We start from the raw sequence: 22067 nt of genomic DNA on the forward strand, positions 1-22067 counted from the left end.
AAATTTGTAGTTGAAACTCTTTTGTGTTGTAAATGTTGATGTGTTGAAATGGAATGCTTTTGCTTGGTCTTGAACAAATATGGTCTTAGCTATGAAATTTGAATCCTCTAGTTTGCAAGGTGCTTCTGCTTACGGCCATTCCACCTTTAGAATGCCTGATCTCGTCTGATCTCAGAAGCTACCTAGGGTTGGTCCTGGTTAGTACTTGAATGGGAGACTGTCTGGGAATACCAGGTGTTGTAAGCTTTTCCAATCCTGCAAACAATTAAAGCTTACATTTCCATGTTATTTACATCTTTAGCTCAAATTTGTAGTTGAAACTCTTTTGTGTTGTAAATGTTGATGTGTTGAAATGGAATGCTTTTGCTTGGTCTTGAACAAATATGGTCTTAGCTATGAAATTTGAATCCTCTAGTTTGCAAGGTTTTTCTGCTTACGGCCATTCCACCCTTAGAACGCCTGCTCTCGTCTGTTCTCAGAAGCTACCTAGGGTTGGGCCTGGTTAGTACTTGAATGGGAGACTGTCTGGGAATACCAGGTTATGTAAGCTTTTCCAATCCTGCAAACAATTAAAGCTTACATTTCCATGTTATTTACATCTTTTGCACAAATTTGTAGTTGAAACTCTTTTGTGTTGTAAATGTTGATGTGTTGAAATGGAATGCTTTTGCTTGGTTTTGAACAAATATGGTCTTAGCTATGAAATTTTAAACCTCTAGTTTGCAAGGTGCTTCTGCTTACGGCCATTCCACCCTTAGAATGCCTGATCTCGTCTGATCTCAGAAGCAACTTAGGGTTGGGCCTGCTTAGTACTTGAATGGGAGACTGTCTGGGAATACCAGGTGTTGTAAGCTTTTCCAATCCTGCAAACAATTAAAGCTTACATTTCCATGTTATTTACATCTTTTGCACAAATGTTTTAGTTGAAACTCTTTTGTGTTGTAAATATTGATGTGTTGAAATGGAATGCTTTTGCTTGGTTTTGAACAAATATGGTCTTAGCTATGAAATTTGAATCCACTAGTTTGCAAGGTTCTTCTGCTTACGGCCATTCCACCCTTAGAATGCCTGATCTCGTCTGATCTCAGAAGCTACCTAGGGTTGGGCCTGGTCAGTACTTGAATGGGAGACTGTCTGGGAATACCAGGTGTTGTAAGCTTTTCCAATCCTGCAAACAATTAAAGCTTACATTTCCATGTTATTTACATCTTTAGCTCAAATTTGTAGTTGAAACTCTTTTGTGTTGTAAATGTTGATGTGTTGAAATGGAATGCTTTTGCTTGGTCTTGAACAAATATGGTCTTAGCTATGAAATTTGAATCCTCTAGTTTGCAAGGTGCTTCTGCTTACGGCCATTCCACCTTTAGAATGCCTGATCTCGTCTGATCTCAGAAGCTACCTAGGGTTGGTCCTGGTTAGTACTTGAATGGGAGACTGTCTGGGAATACCAGGTGTTGTAAGCTTTTCCAATCCTGCAAACAATTAAAGCTTACATTTCCATGTTATTTACATCTTTAGCTCAAATTTGTAGTTGAAACTCTTTTGTGTTGTAAATGTTGATGTGTTGAAATGGAATGCTTTTGCTTGGTCTTGAACAAATATGGTCTTAGCTATGAAATTTGAATCCTCTAGTTTGCAAGGTTTTTATGCTTACGGCCATTCCACCCTTAGAACGCCTGCTCTCGTCTGTTCTCAGAAGCTACCTAGGGTTGGGCCTGGTTAGTACTTGAATGGGAGACTGTCTGGGAATACCAGGTTATGTAAGCTTTTCCAATCCTGCAAACAATTAAAGCTTACATTTCCATGTTATTTACATCTTTTGCACAAATTTGTAGTTGAAACTCTTTTGTGTTGTAAATGTTGATGTGTTGAAATGGAATGCTTTTGTTTGGTTTTGAACAAATATGGTCTTAGCTATGAAATTTGAATCCTCTAGTTTGCAAGGTGCTTCTGCTTACGGCCATTCCACCCGTAGAATACCTGATCTTGTTTGATCTCAGAAGCTACCTAAGGTTGGGCCTGGTTAGTACTTGAATGGGAGACTGTCTGGGAATACCAGGTGTTGTAAGCTTTTCCAATCCTGCAAACAATTAAAGCTTACATTTCCATGTTATTTACATCTTTTGCACAAATTTGTAGTTGAAACTCTTTTGTGTTGTAAATGTTGATGTGTTGAAATGGAATGCTTTTGCTTGGTTTTGAACAAATATGGTCTTAGCTATGAAATTTGAATCCTCTAGTTTGCAAGGTTCTTCTGCTTACGGCCATTCCACCCTTAGAACGCCTGCTCTCGTCTGTTCTCAGAAGCTAACTAGGGTTGGGCCTGGTTAGTACTTGAATGGGAGACTGTCTGGGAATACCAGGTGTTGTAAGCTTTTCCAATCCTGCAAACAATTAAAGCTTACATTTCCATGTTATTTACATCTTTTGCACAAATGTTTTAGTTGAAACTCTTTTGTGTTGTAAATGTTGATGTTTTGAAATGGAATGCTTTTGCTTGGTTTTGAACAAATATGGTCTTAGCTATGAAATTTGAATCCTCTAGTTTGCAAGGTTCTTCTGCTTACGGCCATTCCACCCTTAGAATGCCTGATCTCGTCTGATCTCAGAAGCTACCTAGGGTTGGGCCTGGTCAGTACTTGAATGGGAGACTGTCTGGGAATACCAGGTGTTGTAAGCTTTTCCAATCCTGCAAACAATTGAAGCTTACATTTCCATGTTATTTACATCTTTAGCTCAAATTTGTAGTTGAAACTCTTTTGTGTTGTAAATGTTGATGTGTTGAAATGGAATGCTTTTGCTTGGTTTTGAACAAATATGGTCTTAGCTATGAAATTTGAATCCTCTAGTTTGCAAGGTTTTTCTGCTTACGGCCGTTCCACCCTTAGAACGCCTGATCTCGTCTGTTCTCAGAAGTTACCTAGGGTTGGGCCTGGTTAGTACTTGAATGGGAGACTGTCTGGGAATACCAGGTGTTGTAAGCTTTTCCAATCCTGCAAACAATTAAAGCTTACATTTCCATGTTATTTACATCTTTTGCACAAATGTTTTAGTTGAAACTCTTTTGTGTTGTAAATGTTGATGTGTTGAAATGGAATGCTTTTGCTTGGTTTTGAACAAATATGGTCTTAGCTATGAAATTTGAATCCTCTAGTTTGCAAGGTTCTTCTGCTTACGGCCATGCCACCCTTAGAATGCCTGATCTCGTCTGATCTCAGAAGCTACCTAGGGTTGGGCCTGGTCAGTACTTGAATGGGAGACTGTCTGGGAATACCAGGTGTTGTAAGCTTTTCCAATCCTGCAAACAATTAAAGCTTACATTTCCATGTTATTTACATCTTTAGCTCAAATTTGTAGTTGAAACTCTTTTGTGTTATAAATGTTGATGTGTTGAAATGGAATGCTTTTGCTTGGTCTTGAACAAATATGGTCTTAGCTATGAAATTTGAATCCTCTAGTTTGCAAGGTGCTTCTGCTTACGGCCATTCCACCCTTAGAACGCCTGATCTCGTCTGTTCTCAGAAGCTACCTAAGGTTGGGCCTGGTTAGTACTTGAATGGGAGACTGTCTGGGAATACGAGGTGTTGTAAGCTTTTCCAATCCTGCAAACAATTAAAGCTTACATTTCCATGTTATTTACATCTTTTGCACAAATTTGTAGTTGAAACTCTTTTGTGTTGTAAATGTTGATGTGTTGAAATGGAATGCTTTTGCTTGGTCTTGAACAAATATGGTCTTAGCTATGAAATTTGAATCCGCTAGTTTGCAAGGTTTTTCTGCTTACGGCCATTCCACCCTTAGAACGCCTGCTCTCGTCTGTTCTCAGAAGCTACCTAGGGTTGGGCCTGGTTAGTACTTGAATGGGAGACTGTCTGGGAATACCAGGTGTTGTAAGCTTTTCCAATCCTGCAAACAATTAAAGCTTACATTTCCATGTTATTTACATCTTTTGCACAAATTTGTAGTTGAAACTCTTTTGTGTTGTAAATGTTGATGTGTTGAAATGGAATGCTTTTGCTTGGTTTTGAACAAATATGGTCTTAGCTATGAAATTTTAAACCTCTAGTTTGCAAGGTGCTTCTGCTTACGGCCATTCCACCCTTAGAATGCCTGATCTCGTCTGATCTCAGAAGCAACTTAGGGTTGGGCCTGGTTAGTACTTGAATGGGAGACTGTCTGGGAATACCAGGTGTTGTAAGCTTTTCCAATCCTGCAAACAATTAAAGCTTACATTTCCATGTTATTTACATCTTTTGCACAAATGTTTTAGTTGAAACTCTTTTGTGTTGTAAATGTTGATGTGTTGAAATGGAATGCTTTTGCTTGGTTTTGAACAAATATGGTCTTAGCTATGAAATTTGAATCCTCTAGTTTGCAAGGTTCTTCTGCTTACGGCCATTCCACGCTTAGAATGCCTGATCTCGTCTGATCTCAGAAGCTACCTAGGGTTGGGCCTGGTCAGTACTTGAATGGGAGACTGTCTGGGAATACCAGGTGTTGTAAGCTTTTCCAATCCTGCAAACAATTGAAGCTTACATTTCCATGTTATTTACATCTTTAGCTCAAATTTGTAGTTGAAACTCTTTTGTGTTGTAAATGTTGATGTGTTGAAATGGAATGCTTTTGCTTGGTTTTGAACAAATATGGTCTTAGCTATGAAATTTGAATCCTCTAGTTTGCAAGGTTTTTCTGCTTACGGCCGTTCCACCCTTAGAACGCCTGATCTCGTCTGTTCTCAGAAGTTACCTAGGGTTGGGCCTGGTTAGTACTTGAATGGGAGACTGTCTGGGAATACCAGGTGTTGTAAGCTTTTCCAATCCTGCAAACAATTAAAGCTTACATTTCCATGTTATTTACATCTTTTGCACAAATTTGTAGTTGAAACTCTTTTGTGTTGTAAATGTTGATGTGTTGAAATGGAATGCTTTTGTTTGGTTTTGAACAAATATGGTCTTAGCTATGAAATTTGAATCCTCTAGTTTGCAAGGTGCTTCTGCTTACGGCCGTTCCACCCTTAGAATGCCTGATCTCGTCTGATCTCAGAAGCTATCTAGGGTTGGGCCTGGTTAGTACTTGAATGGGAGACTGTCTGGGAATACCAGGTGTTGTAAGCTTTTCCAATCCTGCAAACAATTAAAGCTTACATTTCCATGTTATTTACATCTTTTGCACAATTTTATTAGTTGAAATTCTTTTGTGTTGTAAATGTTGATGTGTTGAAATGGAATGCTTTTGCTTGGTTTTGAACAAATATGGTTTTAGCTATGAAATTTGAATCCTCTAGTTTGCAAGGTGCTTCTGCTTACGGCCATTCCACCCTTAGAATGCCTGATCTCGTCTGATCTCAAAAGCTACCTAGGGTTGGGCCTGGTTAGTACTTGAATGGGAGACTGTCTGGGAATACCAGGTGTTGTAAGCTTTTCCAATCCTGCAAACAATTAAAGCTTACATTTCCATGTTATTTACATCTTTAGCTCAAATTTGTAGTTGAAACTCTTTTGTGTTGTAAATGTTGATGTGTTGAAATGGAATGCTTTTGCTTGGTCTTGAACAAATATGGTCTTAGCTATGAAATTTGAATCCTCTAGTTTGCAAGGTTTTTCTGCTTACGGCCATTCCACCCTTAGAACGCCTGATCTCGTCTGTTCTCAGAAGTTACCTAGGGTTGGGCCTGGTTAGTACTTGAATGGGAGACTGTCTGGGAATACCAGGTGTTGTAAGCTTTTCCAATCCTGCAAACAATTAAAGCTTACATTTCCATGTTATTTACATCTTTTGCACAAATTTGTAGTTGAAACTCTTTTGTGTTGTAAATGTTGATGTGTTGAAATGGAATGCTTTTGTTTGGTTTTGAACAAATATGGTCTTAGCTATGAAATTTGAATCCTCTAGTTTGCAAAGTGGTTCTGCTTACGGCCATTCCACCCTTAGAATGCCTGATCTCGTCTGATCTCAGAAGCTACTTAGGGTTGGGCCTGGTTAGTACTTGAATGGGAGACTGTCTGGGAATACCAGGTGTTGTAAGCTTTTCCAATCCTGCAAACAATTAAAGCTTACATTTCCATGTTATTTACATCTTTTGCACAAATTTGTAGTTGAAACTCTTTTGTGTTGTAAATGTTGATGTGTTGAAATGGAATGCTTTTGCTTGGTTTTGAACAAATATGGTCTTAGCTATGAAATTTGAATCCTCTAATTTGCAAGGCTCTTCTGCTTACGGCCATTCCGCCCTTAGAATGCCTGATCTCGTCTGATCTCAGAAGCTACCTAGGGTTGGGCCTGGTTAGTACTTGATGGGAGACTGTCTGGGAATACCAGGTGTTGTAAGCTTTTCCAATCCTGCAAACAATTAAAGCTTACATTTCCATGTTATTTACATCTTTAGCTCAAATTTGTAGTTGAAACTCTTTTGTGTTGTAAATGTTGATGTGTTGAAATGGAATGCTTTTGCTTGGTTTTGAACAAATATGGTCTTAGCTATGAAATTTGAATCCTCTAGTTTGCAAGGTGCTTCTGCATACAGCCATTCCACCCTTAGAATGCCTGATCTCGTCTGATCTCAGAAGCTACCTGGGGTTGGGCCTGGTTAGTACTTGAATGGGAGACTGTCTGGGAATACCAGGTGTTGTAAGCTTTTCCAATCCTGCAAACAATTAAAGCTTACATTTCCATGTTATTTACATCTTTAGCTCAAATTTGTAGTTGAAACTCTTTTGTGTTGTAAATGTTGATGTGTTGAAATGGAATGCTTTTGCTTGGTTTTGAACAAATATGGTCTTAGCTATGAAATTTGAATCCTCTAGTTTGCAAGGTGCTTCTGCTTACGGCCAATCCACCCTTAGAACGCCTGATCTCGTCTGTTCTCAGAAGTTACCTAGGGTTGGGCCTGGTTAGTACTTGAATGGGAGACTGTCTGGGAATACCAGGTGTTGTAAGCTTTTCCAATCCTGCAAACAATTAAAGCTTACATTTCCATGTTATTTACATCTTTTGCACAAATTTGTAGTTGAAACTCTTTTGTGTTGTAAATGTTGATGTGTTGAAATGGAATGCTTTTGCTTGGTTTTGAACAAATATGGTCTTAGCTATGAAATTTGAATCCTCTAATTTGCAAGGCTCTTCTGCTTACGGCCATTCCGCCCTTAGAATGCCTGATCTCGTCTGATCTCAGAAGCTACCTAGGGTTGGGCCTGGTTAGTACTTGATGGGAGACTGTCTGGGAATACCAGGTGTTGTAAGCTTTTCCAATCCTGCAAACAATTAAAGCTTACATTTCCATGTTATTTACATCTTTAGCTCAAATTTGTAGTTGAAACTCTTTTGTGTTGTAAATGTTGATGTGTTGAAATGGAATGCTTTTGCTTGGTTTTGAACAAATATGGTCTTAGCTATGAAATTTGAATCCTCTAGTTTGCAAGGTGCTTCTGCATACAACCATTCCACCCTTAGAATGCCTGATCTCGTTTGATCTCAGAAGCTACCTAGGGTTGGGCCTGGTTAGTACTTGAATGGGAGACTGTCTGGGAATACCAGGTGTTGTAAGCTTTTCCAATCCTGCAAACAATTAAAGCTTACATTTCCATGTTATTTACATCTTTTGCACAATTTTTTTTGTTGAAACTCTTTTGTGTTGTAAATGTTAGAGGATTTGTAGTTGAAACTCTTTTGTGTTGTAAATGTTGATGTGTTGAAATGGAATGCTTTTGCTTGGTTTTGAACAAATATGGTCTTAGCTATGAAATTTGAATCCTCTAATTTGCAAGGCTCTTCTGCTTACGGCCATTCCGCCCTTAGAATGCCTGATCTCGTCTGATCTCGTCTGATTGAATGGGAGACTGTCTGGGAATACCAGGTGTTGTAAGCTTTTCCAATCCTGCAAACAATTAAAGCTTACATTTCCATGTTATTTACATCTTTTGCACAAATTTGTAGTTGAAACTCTTTTGTGTTGTAAATGTTGATGTGTTGAAATGGAATGCTTTTGCTTGGTTTTGAACAAATATGGTCTTAGCTATGAAATTTGAATCCTCTAGTTTGCAAGGTGCTTCTGCTTACGGCCATTCCACCCTTAGAATGCCTGATCTCGTCTGATCTCAGAAGCGACCTAGGGTTGGGCCTGGTTAGTACTTGAATGGGAGACTGTCTGGGAATACCAGGTGTTGTAAGCTTTTCCAATCCTGCAAACAATTAAAGCTTACATTTCCATGTTACTTACATCTTTTGCACAATTTTTTTTGTTGAAACTGTTTTGTGTTGTAAATGTTGATGTGTTGAAATGGAATGCTTTTGCTTGGTTTTAAACAAATATGGTCTTAGATATAAAATTTGAATCCTCTAGTTTGCAAGGTGCTTCTGCTTACGGCCATTCCACCCTTAGAATGCCTGATCTCGTCTGATCTCAGAAGCTACCTGGGGTTGGGCCTGGTTAGTACTTGAATGGGAGACTGTCTGGGAATACCAGGTGTTGTAAGCTTTTCCAATCCTGCAAACAATTAAAGCTTACATTTCCATGTTATTTACATCTTTTGCACAAATTTGTAGTTGAAACTCTTTTGTGTTGTAAATGTTGATGTGTTGAAATGGAATGCTTTTGTTTGGTTTTGAACAAATATGGTCTTAGCTATGAAATTTGAATCCTCTAGTTTGCAAGGTGCTTCTGCTTACGGCCATTCCACCCGTAGAATACCTGATCTCGTCTGATCTCAGAAGCTCCCTAGGGTTGGGCCTGGTTAGTACTTGAATGGGAGACTGTCTGGGAATACCAGGTGTTGTAAGCTTTTCCAATCCTGCAAACAATTAAAGCTTACATTTCCATGTTATTTACATCTTTTGCACAAATTTGTAGTTGAAACTCTTTTGTGTTGTAAATGTTGATGTGTTGAAATGGAATGCTTTTGCTTGGTTTTGAACAAATATGGTCTTAGCTATGAAATTTGAATCCTCTAGTTTGCAAGGTGCTTCTGCTTACGGCCATTCCACCCTTAGAATGCCTGATCTCGTCTGATCTCAGAAGCGACCTAGGGTTGGGCCTGGTTAGTACTTGAATGGGAGACTGTCTGGGAATACCAGGTGTTGTAAGCTTTTCCAATCCTGCAAACAATTAAAGCTTACATTTCCATGTTACTTACATCTTTTGCACAATTTTTTTTGTTGAAACTGTTTTGTGTTGTAAATGTTGATGTGTTGAAATGGAATGCTTTTGCTTGGTTTTAAACAAATATGGTCTTAGATATAAAATTTGAATCCTCTAGTTTGCAAGGTGCTTCTGCTTACGGCCATTCCACCCTTAGAATGCCTGATCTCGTCTGATCTCAGAAGCTACCTGGGGTTGGGCCTGGTTAGTACTTGAATGGGAGACTGTCTGGGAATACCAGGTGTTGTAAGCTTTTCCAATCCTGCAAACAATTAAAGCTTACATTTCCATGTTATTTACATCTTTTGCACAAATTTGTAGTTGAAACTCTTTTGTGTTGTAAATGTTGATGTGTTGAAATGGAATGCTTTTGTTTGGTTTTGAACAAATATGGTCTTAGCTATGAAATTTGAATCCTCTAGTTTGCAAGGTGCTTCTGCTTACGGCCATTCCACCCGTAGAATACCTGATCTCGTCTGATCTCAGAAGCTCCCTAGGGTTGGGCCTGGTTAGTACTTGAATGGGAGACTGTCTGGGAATACCAGGTGTTGTAAGCTTTTCCAATCCTGCAAACAATTAAAGCTTACATTTCCATGTTATTTACATCTTTTGCACAAATTTGTAGTTGAAACTCTTTTGTGTTGTAAATGTTGATGTGTTGAAATGGAATGCTTTTGCTTGGTTTTGAACAAATATGGTCTTAGCTATGAAATTTGAATCCTCTAGTTTGCAAGGTGCTTCTGCTTACGGCCATTCCACCCTTAGAATGCCTGATGTCGTTTGATCTCAGAAGCTGCTTAGGGTTGGGCCTGGTTAGTATTTGATTGGGAGACTGTCTAGGAATACCAGGTGTTGTAAGCTTTTCCAATCCTGCAAACAATTAAAGCTTACATTTCCATGTTATTTACATCTTTTGCACAAATTTGTACTTGAAACTCTTTTGTGTTGTAAATGTTGATTTGTTGAAATGGAATGCTTTTGCTTGGTTTTGAACAAATATGGTCTTAGCTATGAAATTTGAATCCTCTAGTTTGCATGGTGCTTCTGCTTACGGCCATTCCACCCTTAGAATGCCTGATCTCGTCTGATCTCAGAAGCTACCTAGGGTTGGGCCTGGTCAGTACTTGAATGGGAGACTGTCTGGGAATACCAGGTGTTGTAAGCTATTCCAATCCTGCAAACAATTAAAGCTTACATTTTTCTATGTTATTTACATCTTTTGCACAATTTGTTTAGTTGAAACTCTTTTGTGTTGTAAATGTTGATGTGTTGAAATGGAATGCTTTTTCTTGGTTTTGAACAAATATGGTCTTAGCTATAAAATTTGAATCCTCTAGTTTGCACGGTTCTTCTGCTTGCTTTTTCTTGGAAATTTGAATCTTCTGGTTTGCACGGTTCTTCTGCTTACGGCCATTCCACCCTTTGAACGCCTGATCTCGTCTGATCTCAGAAGCTACCTAGGGTTGGGCCTGGTTAGTACTTGAATGGGAGACTGTCTGGGAATACCAGGTGTTGTAAGCTTTTCCAATCCTGCAAACAATTAAAGCTTACATTTCCATGTTATTTACATCTTTTGCACAAATTTGTAGTTGAAACTCTTTTGTGTTGTAAATGTTGATGTGTTGAAATGGAATGCTTTTGCTTGGTTTTGAACAAATATGGTCTTAGCTATGGAATTTTTAAATCCTCTAGTTTGCAAGGTGCTTCTGCTTACGGCCATTCCACCCGTAGAATACCTGATCTCGTCTGATCTCAGAAGCAACCTAGGGTTGGGCCTGGTTAGTACTTGAATGGGAGACTGTCTGGGAATACCAGGTGTTGTTAGCTTTTCCAATCCTGCAAACAATTAAAGCTTACATTTCCATGTTATTTACATCTTTTGCACAAATTTGTACTTGAAACTCTTTTGTGTTGTAAATGTTGATGTGTTGAAATGGAATGCTTTTTCTTGGTTTTGAACAAATATGGTCTTAGCTATAAAATTTGAATCCTCTAGTTTGCACGGTTCTTCTGCTTGCTTTTTCTTGGAAATTTGAATCTTCTGGTTTGCACGGTTCTTCTGCTTACGGCCATTCCACCCTTTGAACGCCTGATCTCGTCTGATCTCAGAAGCTACCTAGGGTTGGGCCTGGTTAGTACTTGAATGGGAGACTGTCTGGGAATACCAGGTGTTGTAAGGTTTTCCAATCCTGCAAAGAATTAAAGCTTACATTTCCATTTTATTTACATCTTTTGCACAAATTTGTAGTTGAAACTCTTTTGTGTTGTAAATGTTGATGTGTTGAAATGGAATGCTTTTGCTTGGTTTTGAACAAATATGGTCTTAGCTATGGAATTTTTAAATCCTCTAGTTTGCAAGATTCTTCTGCTTACGGCCATTCCACACTTAGAACGCCTGATCTCGTCTGATCTCAGAAGCTACATAAGGTTGGGCCTGTTTAATACTTGAATGGGAGACTGTCTGGGAATACCAGGTGTTGTAAGCTTTTCCAATTCAAGCTTACATTTCCATGTTATTTACATCTTTTGCACAAATTTGTAGTTGAAGCTGTTTTGTGTTGTAAATGTTGATGTGTTGAAATGGAATGCTTTTGCTTGGTTTTGAACAAATATGGTCTTAGCTATAAAATTTGAATCCTCTAGTTTGCAAGGTTCTTCTGCTTACGGCCATTCCACCCTTAGAACGCCTGATCTAGTCTGATCTCAGAAGCTACCTAGGGTTGGGCCTGGTTAGTACTTGAATGGGAGACTGTCTGGGAATACGAGGTGTTGTAAGCTTTTCCAATCCTGCAAACAATTAAAGCTTACATTTCCATGTTATTTACATCTTTTGCACAAATTTGTAGTTGAAACTCTTTTGTGTTGTAAATGTTGATGTGTTGAAATGGAATGCTTTTGCTTGGTTTTGAACAAATATATATGACATGGTTCCGACTTTTCCTTAACACTCAGGAACTGAAACTGTCTTCAGAAAGAAGGATGTCTGAAGTACAAACAGCTTTGCAGGAGCTTTACAACTCCTATGTTTTGGATTGTTTCTATGGACTCAATGGTAAGTACTGTTAATAAGAGGGTTAGTGCAGACAAAATTTTACCCCCCATTTTTGTCTTTATATCACTGTGATATAGGTTAATCTTAGTCTGCTCTGTCCACAAGACCTTTCTCCAGAATTCCGTAGGCTCTCCAAAGTATTCTTCAGATGTGTCTCCGTACACTACAGCTGATTTTGTATTTATTTTGTATTTATAACGGACACTCATCTAAAAGTAAGACTGTACATCTGGGCAGTATTAGAGTTATTCAATAGACTTTTGGATTTTTGGTGCTCCTAAAATAGTGATTCATTAGTCTGTATGATTGTTTGTTTACACTGATTAGATTAGACAAAGTACAGCGTTTGATCATCCCTGTTCTCTCATGCGCTCCTCGTGAGCACACAAGTTACTTTTACGATCCTCTCCTTTTTTTTCCCCCTTGTAACTAACGTAACTTCATCGTACCATTTGATTTCAAATTACATCGGTGAGCTTGATCTAAAGTGACTCTAACACCTCAAGAAACGTTAGTTTCGATCAATTCACTGCTAGATCCCCTCGCGGAGCTGTGGTCGCGCTTTTATAGCCTAAGCTGTGTAGTTACTATCGCTTGTGGACTCTACATGCCATCTTGTGTGTTTAAATCTCCCTCCGAGGGCTTGGCTTTTGTTCCACTCCGCCATGTGAGTGGATAAAGCCTCGCACCCCTTGAGATCATACACACAGCATTGGGTTACATAATCTGCTAAACAAAAATCTACAAGGGTAGATCAATTGCAGTGGCAAATATTTAGGTTGTTGGTGGGTTGTTGTTCAGTTGTAGTAATTTATATTCAGTCAGTGATTGTAGAAATTAGGTTATTGACTTAATTACAGATACAGATACTTAATAATTAGCAAAACTTACATAGTACATTTTGTTAATTAGAAGTATATATACATACTTACGTTTTTCAAAAGCATTACATTCTAATTTCACTCTTTCCCCTTTTCCTCCTGCATTACTATGGTATTGCAGAGGCATTAGAATACTTATGTTATTCAGTGCTTGCTTCCAGTGATAACTGGATAAATTATGCAATCATATTCCACAGTGCGTATTATACCCTGTGTGTCTAAAGTCTAAAGTAGACTTCTTGCATTGTGAAAACACTGCGGAGGCATTGAGATACTTTGCTGTTTTAATGCTTGTTATACCCCTGTAGGTAAAGTAGGTTAGTTATACAGTCGTATACTACCCTGTGTTGTGACAATTTGTAATTTAGAACCAATTGGTATTATACTGTGTTGTTGCTCCACTATTGTAATTGTATTGTGTTGTTTCACATACTACTTCAGACAAGTGCAAGCACATTGCACTAGTCACTACTTTTCTGTGCCTCGTGCCGAACCATAAGTCAGAAAATGAGTTCCCATTGTGCAGCAGATATGTCTGAGAGACCAGAACGCCCCTCTATTACTGATTTTGTCAGTCAACTTATTCGGCTGTCAGAGGATGACAGAAGACATTTCCAACAGTATTCCATGGAAGACTGTGAATGTAAATTAGGAGAAGTAGTGTCTTTCATTCAACAGGGACATAATGTCAATATCCAGGATGCTATCGGCCGAATGTTCCTGCTTTTCCATAGAAAAAAAAAACAGCCTAGAGCTGGATGGGCTACATGAGGATATTGAGCATCTGACTTATGTACAAAACGAGAGGTCTGTTAATGACTCAGAAGGAGAACATGAGTCAGACAAGGAGGTTAGGTCTGTGTCTGAACGTATTGATAGGTTGTCCCTAAAACAACATACATCTCCAGAAGGACGTGAAACATGGGCCCTGATGGAACCGGGCCCCGCTTTCTTGGAACGGGGTGCAGATCACGCGCTAGGTAGATCTGTCGACCAAAGATGGTCCCAGTCTGTTAATGCAGAAAACACCTCTAATCGCCATGACTCAAATGATTACTTAGATCAGGAAGAGCACATGGAGGGGCCTCGTTCTTTACAACCAATATTCAGCCATCTTCCACTTCCCTCGTTGCGCTCAGTTCGGGAAAAGCGCACAGCTGGGCCATGTACCTCCTATTCATCTCCCCTGTGTTTCTCACCTCCGAGACAAGACGCAACTGAGCGTTCAAATTTTCAGGCAACCCAGCATCGCGAACCTGAGGTTCATGTTGCTGATCGCCGCAAAATAACAAACTCAAGTGAGTTGCGGTACTTAAACCATATGCCTCCCCGGGATAAGCCTAGGGCTTATGATTATTCTCTAGAGAGATCTAGGGCTCCATACCATGAGCAATAAGGAGAGTATTCTTTACCACACTCAAGGTACCACGATATCACATCACGACATCATGACATCTCATCAGAGTCAGAGTATGGTTATCCTAAAGCGGGTCACAGATCCGTCTATAATAACAAGGCAGAGAGTCATGATGCTCCGCGCTTAAACAACTCGATGCCCTTGCCAAAGACATTGAGCGTTTTGATCCAGATAAACATTATCACAATATTGAAGACTATCTCAGAGAGATTGAACATTGTCTTCTTGATCTACCTTACTCTACTCAGCGAGAAAAAGTCAAACTTATCTGGAAGTCAACTTCCAGAAATGTTCATGCATTCATCGAAACGCAGCCACTGCACGTGCAGGATAATTTTAACTGACTCTATGATGCACTCATAGAGGAATATTCACCTTTTGCTGACGAGACCTCAGCCACAATCTCGGCCATCCAAATCCGCCAAAACAGAAATGAAAATCCTTGTTAAGGCATGCCTACTTCCAAGGGAGAAATGGACCAGGCCTTGAAGAGGACAGAGCTTTCAAGTCCCTTTTCTTACATAATCTTCACCCGTGTGTACAGACACACGTAACCCTGTTCACCCGACAAGGTAACCCATCCATGCAGGACATTCGGAAAATGGCTATGAAACCATATGAAACTATGAAACCATAGTTAGAACTATGAAACCATAGTTCGCCCAAGTGATAAGAAGGAAGAGAATTCCAGAGTACTGGCACTTCAAAATGATGACGACACACATCTGGAACTGGAAGGCTCTGAAGTTCCCGGCACAAATCATCCTCGTGTTTATACTTCACAGGGTCACCCATCTCAGTATAACAGTGGACAAAGAAGATGGGAAAACAGACAAGGTCAGTCAAAAGGGAGTGGCCATCGTCAAATACATGACCGCCAAAAAGATGGTGGCGACTATTACCAACGTCGCAACCACCAACACTCAAACAAGAAAGATAGGGCAATTAATCAAGACAATGGTGCGTACTATTGGGATCGTTGTCAGGAAGCCAAAGACAGGGAATTACAAGCACAGACTAATGCTGAGCTAAGGTCAGAGATGCAATCCCTTGAAGAAACACTGGCTCAGATTACCCAAACCACAGATGCACCTTCCAAACTGCCAAAGAAGGATGGTGGAAAATTTCCTACTGAAGGCGACAAAGGTCCTCCACTCGCATGACTAGGCCAGGACCTTTCCCCGCCACCATCCAAAATATATCTTGTGGGCTGGGGAAAAGAATCCATCCGAGAAGACTCCTCAACTGCGCAATGCACCCGGCAAGATCTGCTGGTGTTCCCATCCGACTTGTTATCCAAAAAGGACAAAAGCTTGACTGCTCACAAGTCTTTTTCCAACCTGCTCCATGTTTCTTTGAGCTTAACTTGTCCACCTGCGGTATACCCTTACTTGAGCTGACCAATTGCTAAGTCTATATGTTAGTCCAGAATGTGACTAACTATGCAGTACAAGTGACTGCTCGTACAGTTTTGGGCTATCTGATTGATAGCATGTTTTATGACTTTGAACTCTCCATTCCTTTAATTGGTGAGTTGCCCAACTCCCTACCGGACATTGGAGAGCGTAAAGACAGGTTCTTTACCCTTCCAATGAAAATGATCTCCATCATGCCACATCAGGCAATACACCAAGATACCATCTGTCGCATTGATCTTAGTAAAAGCGAAGAAATGGTCATTCATGCCATCACAGAGATGAGAGCCCAAGAGAGCCCAAGCCCAAGCTCAGCTTTTAGTGAGGAAAAGGTAACTTCTGCTCCAGAAGAACCCTATCCAGGTTTTGAAGGCGAGGTACAACAACAGCTTGCCAAAGCTGATGCACTCACCACAGACACTCAAAAAGAACAGCTCCAACGCCTGTTTTATGAGTTCAAACACATCTTTTCAAAGGACTGATTGTGGTGTAACGGATCTCCATGTGGTACGAATTCCCACCGATCCAAACGCACCACCCACATATGTCCGTCAATATAAAATCCCCCTGACAGCATATGAGTCTATCCAAGGAATCTTAGACTCACTGTTAGAGAAAAAGATAATTCGAGAATGCAACTCAACTTACAACTCCCCGTTGTGGCCAGTGTTAAAGCCCTCTGGAAAATGGCGCTTAACTATTGACTACAGGCAGTTGAATAAGCAGGTTCCACTCTCTCGCTGTCCAATGATCCACCTCGATCAAGAGCTAGCCAAAATCAAGAATACTCAATTCTTTTCCACCGTTGATGTGTTGAATGGATTCTGAACAATGAAAGTGGATCCGGCTGACCAGTACAAACTTGCCTTCTCATTTGGCAACTGGCAATTCACCTGGAATCACTGCCTCTTTGGATATTCCAACTCTCCTGCTGAGTTCAATATCTTTCTTCACAAAGCCATGAGCGATGCAGTGGCCCGTAGTAACCTAATTTATGTCGACGACATTCTTATGCGAAGCCAGACATGGGAAAGTCACATGGGAGAAAAAAAAAGCAGCGTAGAGCTAAAGTTTTCAGACTGTGCGAAAGCACTGTGTGCTACTGTATGGGCCATGAAACCCTTTCACAGCTACATCGGAGGACAGAAGGTGATCATTGAAACCTTCCACAAACCAGTGACCTTTTTGAACAGTCAACGACTTAGAGAAGGGAGAGTCTCAAATAGCCGAATTGCAACTTGGATGATGGCTCTACAAGGCTATGAGGTGGAGGTAAGATATGCTCAAAACCAAAAGATGGCCTTGGGCCATGGACTGGCAGGATGTAAGCGTTGTGACTGTGAGGATGGACCCACCGAGCCCATAACCATTACTACACCCGCGCTGCCTTCCAATCACCATTTCTACGATGAGAATGTCTGCTCTGGCCTTGCAAGAGCTTATGCAGATGGATGCTCCTTCCACCATGAGAGCCAGACATACCAGCATGGTATGGCAAAACAGCTCAACCCTTGAGTCCAGCCAATACCAATTGGGACCAAAATCAAGCCAGTACGCAGAGATCGCCACCATAGTCATAGTCCTACAGCTAGCAACTCGAGCCAACCTCATGGAATTTGTAGTATGTTCAGACTCTAACTATGCCCAGTACAGTTTTGTTTTGCACTTCCCCTTATGGAAACAGAATGGCATGAAAAATGCCAGAGGTAAAGATGTCAAACACAGAGAACTTTTCCTGGCTTGTGACAAACTCGTTAGCGACCACGGCATGAAAATCTATTGGAAAAAGGTCAAAGGGCACTCTAACATCCCAGGTCCAGAAAAGGATGGGAATGATGAGGCTGACCATTTGGCCAAAGCAGGAGCTTTGAATGGTACACCATGGCAATTTTTGGAAGAATGGCTTCAAAAGACGGAGACTTGCGTGGTTAATGTGGTCACTCGGCGGCAAGCCCGAGAGATAACCAACCGCTCAACTAGCAAGCATGAGATTGTATATCTGGGTAGAAAACCAGGCGATAATGATTTGGTTACCATGCAAAAACAGGACCTGGTGACCAAGACTATCTACCAACTAGTATCTGACCCAAAGAAACACCATGTCTCTCCTGAAATGCTTCAGCAATCTAGCGACCTTAGCAACTTGTACAACCTAAGACGTCATCTCAAGATTGTCAAAGGACTGCTTGTCTATACTCCAGACAGCCAGGAACCACTTCGCTGGGTTGTCCCAACTGACCACAGGGGGTGATGATTCAGCATGCTCATGATTCACCATACTTACCCTTCGGGAAGTAGCTTATTGGCCTTTCATGGCCAGAGATGTTGATGAATATGTCCAGAGCTGTCTGATCTGTTGTCAATTTCAACCATCACAGCCTCTAAACAGAGCCCCTTTACAACAAAAAGGAATCAGATTTCCCTGGTCTAATCTTCAAGTGGACTGGATTGGTCCAGTTCCAAAATCTTCAAGAGGTAACAAATACCTCCTCACCATCACGTGTGCTTTCACAAAGTGGGTTGAATGCCTCCCAGCACCCAATGATACAGCAGAGACCACTGCGATTCTACTGATCAACCACGTTTTCAGCCGCTGGGGTCTGCCTCTGACAGTAGACTCTGACCGAGGTACCCATTTTACCGCAGCCATCATGACTATGGAAAATGTTAGGGGTAGAAGCGAAGTTCCACCTCGCCCACCACCCTCAATCGTCCGGGCAGGTGGAATGAGCTAACCGAACCATTGTGAGCATGCTGCGGAAATATGTCAAGTCCAGTGGCAAAGATTAGGATATCAAACTTCCTTTGGTTCTCATGGCCATTCGATCAACCCCGCATCGATCCACTGGCATTTCACCTTTTGAAATGATGACTGGAAGAGAAATTACTCTTCCTTTACATCTTCTTTACCACCCTGAAGATGTGAGCATTGCAAATGCCTACAGTGCTCACCAGTACATAGGAGACTTGCGTTCCCACCTCCAGAACATGTTCTCCTGGGCACAAGAACACTTAGAAGCTAGTGCCAAGGGCCAGAAGGCCTATTATGACAAGAAAGCTGTTGACCAAGAGTACAGTATCGGTGACAAAATTCTGTATTTTAACTTCACTAAACCCATGGGCATCCCAAAGAAATTCTTTCCAAATTGGTCAGGCCCGTACGAGATTGTAGACAAGTTGTCACCAGTTGCGTATCGCATTAGGGTGTCAAAACCAAATCATAGCCTGGTCTACAGATGGGTCCACTCTAACCAGATCAGAAAATATAACGTTTCCTTGGTGGGTTACTATCAGCAGCTTCAGCAGTTGGATCCTTATTCTCTATAGGTGTACTGTTGCACCCAATGTGACCCCGTGTCCTATAGTGGGATTCACAGCCAGCTAAACTCCCTTTTGCATCACTTCCTCCAAGGAACAGGCGCGTGATGTATTTGGACAGAATTTAATGCAAAAAAGGTGTGAAACTGAAAGAATACAAAATACAGAAAGATACTCAGTATACAAATCATAATATGTCCACTTAAATCAAATAAACATTTCCTTTTATGTATAGGATGCATCAAAGGGCCAATTTTAACTTCAAATTGGACTTCACTATACTGACATATACAGCACGTTAAAACTTCCCAAATTTACTTCAATAATGACATGTATATTATCTGACAATCAAACTAAACTTCAAACTTACTCATATTGCCACTCAAAGGAACAGAAAGGAGTGGATGGCTTGAGTAGATACACACCATGCTTCGCCTGCCTCATGAGAAAACTAAAACCTTTCCTGTTAATTTTTCCTATTTGCTCAGCATAGCGAACTGTGCAAACCTGCACCCCCTATAGGCCTGGAGAAACGACATAAATCCGCTCCAGTACAATAGGCCTTTCAGTCACTAATTCTGTAAACATAAATACACTTAAGAAACAGGTCCAAGATCTGGATAAAGAAATGCCTGAAATTCGTAGGAGTTACGGAGCCTCCGTAAAACACTACAGGGGACCATTCTCATGGTTAATACTAACTCAACCATACTGAACAACACTGTTCATACACTTAGCAGGTTATCAAAAACCGTTGAGTTTGATCTCATAGAACTTAACATGATCAAACAGTTTCTTAGTGAGATTAGCTCCTCTGTTACCAGTTTAAGTGGAGGATCTATATCCTCTTATTTAGTTCCAGTTGAAATGGTAGAGAGCCTTGTAAAGTCTGCAACAACCACCACAGTTCAAAATTTGCAAGTGCATTTGGCTTATAGCCTTGGTAGTGCAATTCCAATCTCTGTCAATCCACAAAGAATGGAAGTTGGCTTCCTACTTAATCTCCCAATAATTGAGACACAGAATATTTGTGGTTGGTGTGGCGCAACAGATAACACCACCACCTACCATTGTGTTACAACAACACCATGTGGGAGACTGGGGTTTGATTCCCAGCCTGGGTGACTATGCTGCGCTACACCAATAAGAGTCCTTGGGCAAGACTCCTAACACTACATTGGCCCACCTCTGTAATACGAGTAACCTTGTTAGTCGCCCTGGATAAGAGCGTCTGCTAAATGCCATAAATGCAAATTTTTATAGGTTAAAGTCCATACTGAATGTAGGATTCTCGAAGGATGATATACATGTCCACATTGAAACTCCATCTATGTTAGCCTATCATGAAGACAATCCTACACTTTATCTCATCCCTAATCTTGCCATGTGTACATCTACAAGAGATATCCACTGGGTCTGCCCAAGCAAACCATTCATTAGAGATGCTGCAGATCGTCTGTGTGGCCTACAAGCTGGGAGCACAGAAGAGAAGTGTAGAGCCAGTCTTTCCATTAGAGATGACATAATTGAACCTAGAGTCGAAAAAGCAGGAGATAAATGGTTTATTAATACACCCAAATAGGAGATCACAGTGGTATATGATCGCCACGACACAGCCATTAGGATGAAACTCCCAAATCAGACTGTTTTCATTAAAGTTCCTCCAGGGGCCACTGTCCACCTGGACGACATTGTATTGTATCACCTTAACTCGGAGCACTATGAAACAGAACTTGAGTTAATTGATGCTTTCAGAGGTAACAGTTTACAGTTAGATGAAACCCTACAGCAAAAACTTCTGCTTGAAGGGACCAGAATGATCCAATTCAATCTAGACCAATCCGGATTCCAAACCACAATACTTAGTTCTACAATGAGAAGACAAGTTGATCCCTGGAACTCAGTAAGCATTGCGTCTCTTTTCCTTCTCCTTATTAGCTGGGTCATTACTAAATGTGTCTGCCTGAGACTGCTCAGGTACACACAAAAACTTAACTCAAGAATTGACTCACTTACTAACATCCCAGAGAGCTTACGCCTCACATCATTTGAAGTTCTCCCACTGTCCTCACCAAGAGTTACTGTTAAGCCCCCTCAAAACTAAGGAAAGGGGGGTGTCCTCAACTTAATTTTTCTTCCTCCTTTAACTCTTACATATATGTATACACATACATATAATTTTCCTTTCACTAATCAATGTAACTTTAGTTTTTTTTACTTATTCAATGTATTGTTGAGTGTCCACAAATAGTGTTGAGTATTTTTGTTTCCTAGTGTTCTTTATAGATTGTTAGCACAATCATTGCCAACTGCCCAGATGTTTTACAGTCGATTAAGAACTGCCTAGATGTTTTACAGTCTGTTAAGAACTGCCCAGGTGTTTACAGTCTATCAGGAACTGTTGCTGTTAACTATGAAATTTTAGGCCCTCAGCCATCATGGACTCACTGGACCTGTCATGGATTCATTGGATCATAATGGACTGCTCAACGCTGACCACAAGGAATTTTAAAGAACCTAGCCCCTACTGTGGAAACACAGTTGAATTTTGTGCCCTGAAGGCTCTACTTAGTTTCACTCTCAGACCAAGGGGGGAATGTCAGTGCTCTGCCTCCACAGATAGGGGGTCCCCTTCCGATACTGTACAGATACAGTATCACCGGACCTACGTACAGTAATACATCACCCAGGTGAAACCTTTAAATCACTCAACCACCCACTGTTCATTCTCTCTGGCACGTCGCCTACTTGGTGGTAGCCGCAAGAGAAGGGGACTCTAATCCCTTATCGGTGGACAACAAAGGTCTTTGTTCTGCACTCGGGCCCTGTGCGCTTAGACTGAACCGCCGCT

The 22067-nt window shown here is 40.7% G+C and overlaps 37 pseudogenes; all 37 read left to right on the plus strand.

Moving 5' to 3' along the window:
* The first annotated feature begins 127 nt into the window (after nucleotides 1-127).
* On the plus strand, nucleotides 128-246 carry LOC140572968 (5S ribosomal RNA; annotated as a pseudogene).
* A 185-nt stretch (nucleotides 247-431) lies between these two features.
* LOC140568113 (5S ribosomal RNA) lies at nucleotides 432-550 on the plus strand (annotated as a pseudogene).
* Nucleotides 551-735: 185 nt separating this feature from the next.
* Nucleotides 736-854, plus strand: LOC140573296 (5S ribosomal RNA; annotated as a pseudogene).
* A 186-nt stretch (nucleotides 855-1040) lies between these two features.
* Nucleotides 1041-1159, plus strand: LOC140571061 (5S ribosomal RNA; annotated as a pseudogene).
* Nucleotides 1160-1344: 185 nt separating this feature from the next.
* LOC140572970 (5S ribosomal RNA) lies at nucleotides 1345-1463 on the plus strand (annotated as a pseudogene).
* A 185-nt stretch (nucleotides 1464-1648) lies between these two features.
* Nucleotides 1649-1767, plus strand: LOC140568114 (5S ribosomal RNA; annotated as a pseudogene).
* Nucleotides 1768-1952: 185 nt separating this feature from the next.
* On the plus strand, nucleotides 1953-2071 carry LOC140567482 (5S ribosomal RNA; annotated as a pseudogene).
* A 185-nt stretch (nucleotides 2072-2256) lies between these two features.
* On the plus strand, nucleotides 2257-2375 carry LOC140571192 (5S ribosomal RNA; annotated as a pseudogene).
* A 186-nt stretch (nucleotides 2376-2561) lies between these two features.
* Nucleotides 2562-2680, plus strand: LOC140571062 (5S ribosomal RNA; annotated as a pseudogene).
* Nucleotides 2681-2865: 185 nt separating this feature from the next.
* Nucleotides 2866-2984, plus strand: LOC140571617 (5S ribosomal RNA; annotated as a pseudogene).
* A 186-nt stretch (nucleotides 2985-3170) lies between these two features.
* On the plus strand, nucleotides 3171-3289 carry LOC140570879 (5S ribosomal RNA; annotated as a pseudogene).
* A 185-nt stretch (nucleotides 3290-3474) lies between these two features.
* On the plus strand, nucleotides 3475-3593 carry LOC140567308 (5S ribosomal RNA; annotated as a pseudogene).
* A 185-nt stretch (nucleotides 3594-3778) lies between these two features.
* Nucleotides 3779-3897, plus strand: LOC140566378 (5S ribosomal RNA; annotated as a pseudogene).
* Nucleotides 3898-4082: 185 nt separating this feature from the next.
* Nucleotides 4083-4201, plus strand: LOC140571228 (5S ribosomal RNA; annotated as a pseudogene).
* Nucleotides 4202-4387: 186 nt separating this feature from the next.
* LOC140572947 (5S ribosomal RNA) lies at nucleotides 4388-4506 on the plus strand (annotated as a pseudogene).
* Nucleotides 4507-4691: 185 nt separating this feature from the next.
* LOC140571618 (5S ribosomal RNA) lies at nucleotides 4692-4810 on the plus strand (annotated as a pseudogene).
* Nucleotides 4811-4995: 185 nt separating this feature from the next.
* Nucleotides 4996-5114, plus strand: LOC140571523 (5S ribosomal RNA; annotated as a pseudogene).
* A 186-nt stretch (nucleotides 5115-5300) lies between these two features.
* LOC140571578 (5S ribosomal RNA) lies at nucleotides 5301-5419 on the plus strand (annotated as a pseudogene).
* Nucleotides 5420-5604: 185 nt separating this feature from the next.
* Nucleotides 5605-5723, plus strand: LOC140570017 (5S ribosomal RNA; annotated as a pseudogene).
* A 185-nt stretch (nucleotides 5724-5908) lies between these two features.
* LOC140567225 (5S ribosomal RNA) lies at nucleotides 5909-6027 on the plus strand (annotated as a pseudogene).
* A 185-nt stretch (nucleotides 6028-6212) lies between these two features.
* Nucleotides 6213-6330, plus strand: LOC140572314 (5S ribosomal RNA; annotated as a pseudogene).
* A 185-nt stretch (nucleotides 6331-6515) lies between these two features.
* Nucleotides 6516-6634, plus strand: LOC140572533 (5S ribosomal RNA; annotated as a pseudogene).
* Nucleotides 6635-6819: 185 nt separating this feature from the next.
* On the plus strand, nucleotides 6820-6938 carry LOC140571492 (5S ribosomal RNA; annotated as a pseudogene).
* A 185-nt stretch (nucleotides 6939-7123) lies between these two features.
* On the plus strand, nucleotides 7124-7241 carry LOC140572315 (5S ribosomal RNA; annotated as a pseudogene).
* Nucleotides 7242-7426: 185 nt separating this feature from the next.
* Nucleotides 7427-7545, plus strand: LOC140571517 (5S ribosomal RNA; annotated as a pseudogene).
* A 504-nt stretch (nucleotides 7546-8049) lies between these two features.
* On the plus strand, nucleotides 8050-8168 carry LOC140571158 (5S ribosomal RNA; annotated as a pseudogene).
* Nucleotides 8169-8354: 186 nt separating this feature from the next.
* On the plus strand, nucleotides 8355-8473 carry LOC140570335 (5S ribosomal RNA; annotated as a pseudogene).
* A 185-nt stretch (nucleotides 8474-8658) lies between these two features.
* Nucleotides 8659-8777, plus strand: LOC140566250 (5S ribosomal RNA; annotated as a pseudogene).
* Nucleotides 8778-8962: 185 nt separating this feature from the next.
* LOC140571159 (5S ribosomal RNA) lies at nucleotides 8963-9081 on the plus strand (annotated as a pseudogene).
* A 186-nt stretch (nucleotides 9082-9267) lies between these two features.
* Nucleotides 9268-9386, plus strand: LOC140570336 (5S ribosomal RNA; annotated as a pseudogene).
* A 185-nt stretch (nucleotides 9387-9571) lies between these two features.
* On the plus strand, nucleotides 9572-9690 carry LOC140566251 (5S ribosomal RNA; annotated as a pseudogene).
* A 489-nt stretch (nucleotides 9691-10179) lies between these two features.
* Nucleotides 10180-10298, plus strand: LOC140571064 (5S ribosomal RNA; annotated as a pseudogene).
* Nucleotides 10299-10535: 237 nt separating this feature from the next.
* LOC140572884 (5S ribosomal RNA) lies at nucleotides 10536-10654 on the plus strand (annotated as a pseudogene).
* Nucleotides 10655-10841: 187 nt separating this feature from the next.
* On the plus strand, nucleotides 10842-10960 carry LOC140566522 (5S ribosomal RNA; annotated as a pseudogene).
* A 234-nt stretch (nucleotides 10961-11194) lies between these two features.
* Nucleotides 11195-11313, plus strand: LOC140571466 (5S ribosomal RNA; annotated as a pseudogene).
* Nucleotides 11314-11500: 187 nt separating this feature from the next.
* On the plus strand, nucleotides 11501-11619 carry LOC140567261 (5S ribosomal RNA; annotated as a pseudogene).
* A 173-nt stretch (nucleotides 11620-11792) lies between these two features.
* On the plus strand, nucleotides 11793-11911 carry LOC140566549 (5S ribosomal RNA; annotated as a pseudogene).
* Nucleotides 11912-22067: the final 10156 nt, after the last annotated feature.

Source organism: Salminus brasiliensis, chromosome 11, assembly GCF_030463535.1.
Source record: "Salminus brasiliensis chromosome 11, fSalBra1.hap2, whole genome shotgun sequence".
Taxonomy (NCBI): domain Eukaryota; kingdom Metazoa; phylum Chordata; class Actinopteri; order Characiformes; family Bryconidae; genus Salminus; species Salminus brasiliensis.